Source organism: Elephantulus edwardii, unplaced genomic scaffold (assembly GCF_000299155.1).
Source record: "Elephantulus edwardii isolate Elephantulus edwardi_28Jun2011 unplaced genomic scaffold, EleEdw1.0 scaffold00392, whole genome shotgun sequence".
Classification (NCBI taxonomy): domain Eukaryota; kingdom Metazoa; phylum Chordata; class Mammalia; order Macroscelidea; family Macroscelididae; genus Elephantulus; species Elephantulus edwardii.
Window position 1 is genome coordinate 272,563 of NW_006400142.1, and position 4,182 is coordinate 276,744.

A 4,182-nucleotide genomic window follows, 5' to 3' on the forward strand; every position below is an offset into this window, starting at 1 on the left:
AAACTCTTCTGGAACACCATAATTCAAAGGCATCAATTTTTCTTCTGTCATCCTTAGTCATTGTCCAGCTCTCAGATGCATAACAAGTGACTGAAAAGACCACAGCCCAGATCAGGTGCACCGTAGTCCTCTGACTAACATTAGTGTTCCTTAATATTTTAGGGAGATCCTTAACAGTCCACTTGCCCAATGCAATGTATCTCATAATTTCTTGACTGCTCTTACTAAGGATATTGATTGTGGATCCAAGTAAGATAAAGTAGTTGATAATTTCAATTCTTTCTCCATCTATTATGGTGTTGCTATTGGTCCAGTGGTGAGAATTTTTGTCTTCTTGATGTTGAGATGCAATCCATATTGAAGGCTACAATCTATCTTCTACAGCAAGCATTTCAAGTCTTCCTCACTTTCAGCAAGCAAGGTTGTGCTATCTCCATGACATAGGCTATTGATAAGTCTTCTTCTTCATAGAGTCCAGGTTCTCAAATGATTTGATCAACCTACAGATTGAATAGGTACAGAGAAATGATACAGTCCTGATGTCCACCTTTTCTGATATTGTGCCATGCAGTGTTCCCTTTTCTCTGTTTGGCTAACAGCATTTTGGTCTGGATTTAGGTTTCATATGAGCATGGTTAAGTGTTCTGGGATTCCCTTTCTTCTCAATGTTAGGCATAGGGGTTTTTTTTCATGATCTACATACAGAGTCAAATGTCTTTGCATAGTCAAAAAAACATAAACAGAAAATCTAGTACTCTCTGCTTCTTAAAGTACATGATTTTTATAATATTCCTTTAAAAAGAAATATTCCTAATAAGCTCACACTCTGCTGCCAAGTTAGAATGAGTTGATAGTGGAATCTCCAGGAGATTTTCTGAGGCTGTCCATCATACAGGAATATTGCCTATCTTTCTCCTAGAGAACTACTGGTACATTTAACCACCAAAGAGTCTCCAAGTTTATTAACAGCAAAAATCTCTAAGCACTGCTCACCATCAGTGCTTTCTAAAATTTCAAATATTGGTGTAAAATTAGTACAATTTGCACCTCTTATAAAAAAAGATATTTTTCTTTCTTATCTGAATAAGAGGTGTACACAAGTAAAAATAATTAGATTCCTTTGTAAATTTCTTGAGATGGAATAATAGAAAAATTGAAGGAATTTCCTAAGCAGTTTATTATATTTATGTGAAAATGAAGATGTACTAGAATCAAAGACATTTGCATCAATTTCTCTTTACCCTCATGGAAGTAACTTAGTATTATTTCTTGTTGAAGATGTCCACATATAATGCTGATGTTATAACAGCAATAGGTCAGCAAGGCATCTTCAATTAACCAAGGACCTAGGTCTATAATATATTAACATCCAGCTACAAAGCAATCAATGAGATATGTGTTTATTCTCCCTATCACCACCACCCCTAGAATATCTGGAAGGTCCCTGTGGGCATAAATGGTTTATACTGAATGACTTTTAAATTACTTATTATGCATGTGAGAGCAGGATAATGAATAAGGATGACAGATGAAGAATCAATGTCTTTGAACTGTTGTTTTGGAGAAGAGTGTTGAATATTCCTTAGACTGTGGGAATAACAAAGAGATATGTTTTGGAGAAAGCTCAGCCACAGTGCTCCTTCTGGAGATCAATTCTTTCTGACATAACGAATCCACCAACATGCTGCTAACCTGAAGATTGAGTCTCCATGACACTTAGATTCTACCAGTAGACAAAGAGTCTTGGCCTTTGGATTAACGGTGAACCTCATAAAGACTAAATCACCTGATAGTTCTAAATAATTGTATATCAGTGAAACCTCTCTGAGGTCAGGAATATTTCTTTGAATGGTGAGACATTCTATATATATGGAACAGGTTTCATTGTTGTTTTTCTTAAGCAGTATAAAGTCCCCTGCTCCTCATAGAGAATCTATACACAATAGCTGTGAAACCTCCTCTATCCTGAGCCGATCTTATTGTCTCGGACACACCTAACCTCTTTATCCCAGTTACTGTGTCAAACCATCTCATCCAGTGTGTTTCTTTGCTGCACTTACCCTCAACTCTTGCAAACATGATGTCCTTCTCTAAACACCAGTTCATCCTGGCAACATTCTCAAAGTATGAGACAGAGCTTCAAAATCATTCCTTCCAGGGAGCAACATGTTTTCACCCTCTCCAGAACAGACTAGTTTGTTCTCTTGGCAGTTCATGGTATGTCCAATATTCTCCAGCGCCACAGAAAAGCATCAATTCTTTTTCCATTAGCATTATAATTCGTAAGTATTACAAATAATTGATCAGTTAATATCTGATAAATGATATTTTTCAGAATCTCTTGAGTTCTCCTTGTTTCTGAAATTCATTACTTCCGACTGGATCAACATATTCACTCATGTAGTTAGAGTCTCTTTTTTTGACTTGAAATAAGACACCAAAGTCCATCATGTGGGAATAGCTATTCTGGTAAACATAATTATATGGAGCCTATTTAAATTGGGTACAAAACAATTACAGTACTAAAAGGATTCTTCCCATTCCTATAAATATATAATCATCATTCTACTTTTCTTTCAAGTTGATTGACTCTCCTGGGGTAATGAAGAGATATTTACATATTTGTCTTTTATGTTAATCTCTTGAGGTAAAAGCTACAAAGGCTATTAGAAAATTTAAAAAAAAATCCCTGATTAATTGTTTCTGATGTAGAACAATTAGCAGAAACCAACCATTTGCATTTTAATAACATTGTAACCATCTGTTAAATGAATGCATTAATCTTGATTAGCTGGGGCGTAGACACTTGCAGTCAGGGTTTACTGATGTATGCAGTGATAAGAAGATTCTTCAAGTCATGTATAGCTTTCATTTCTGCAATGAAAAGTAACTGCAAAGGGTAATGCAAGCTTAACTAATGGGCTGATGGAACAGAGGAGAAAGAAAATTAAGAAAAATCCAGAAAACGCCTTTGAAGAAACACGTTATTCGGATTATTTTACCTGTTTATTTATTTTTTTTTTACGTAATACAAAAATAAAAGTCATACTGTGATATGCCTGACTAACTCCTAACAAAATAAGATTTTGTTTTCAATCTACCAAAGTAAAATATGAGGTATATATTTGTAATTAAAATATTGCCTGAAAAATCTGAAGGGGGAAAAAAACCCCAACTACCACCTCTATGTTCATATAATTAATTGATAGTGAATTATACTCTACTAGAACATTAAAATGAAGATTAAAGGGATCATTTTATAAGGTTGGAACTTACAAAGATTATTATTTCCAAACTCCTCCTTAAGGTTTTATTATTTTAACAGTAATTCTGATTTTCCTTATACAGTTCTAGTAATATGACCTCAGGATAACATTTACTCACCAGATATATGCATGTTTACTACTGAGTGTATAGTCTCTTAAAGAAAAACATTTTTCCCTCTTTCTAAACAATAAAATTGCTATATAAGACATCATATTTTGTATTCAGCATTTAAATTTGCAAAGCAAGACATAATCTAGTCATTAAAAAAAAACCAACACAAAACCAACAACCCAACTAAAAACAAGAACAAAAACAAATCTAAAAAAGCAAGCACTCAAACACACAGGCCATAACATGAACCTTCAAACAGAAACAAGCACAATCAGAATGTTTTTTAGAAGAATAGGTGACAAGATTTTGAACATTTCATCAGGAGGGTCTCTGGGAAAGAATATCATGCTTAGTAAATAATGCTGTTATTATCTGCCAATGATTTGACTATGATTCATAAAAGTTTTACATCCCGCAGACAACCCTTGCTTTTTCTTGCAACACCCTCACAATCCCCACTGTGTTTAAGACTTTTTTTGTAGTTACTGCCACAATTCTTTTGTTGAGGGACTTTGACTCATTCACTGACCCTCAGCATGATACACTTTTCCAAGAATTGGTTCCTTTGTCCAAAGTATGTGAATTAAAATCATAAATTGGCTCAAAGGAGCACAACGGCTGCAAGGCTGATTTGTTGTTTGTTTTCTTCCTTCCTTCCTTCCTTCCTGTCTTTCTTCCTTCCTTCCTGTCTTTCTTCCTTCCTTCCTTCCTTTCTTTCTTTTTTCTTTCTTTTTTCTTCCTTCCTTCCTTCCTTTCTTCTTTCTTTCTTTCTTTCTTTCTTTCTTTCTTTCTTTCTTTCTTTCT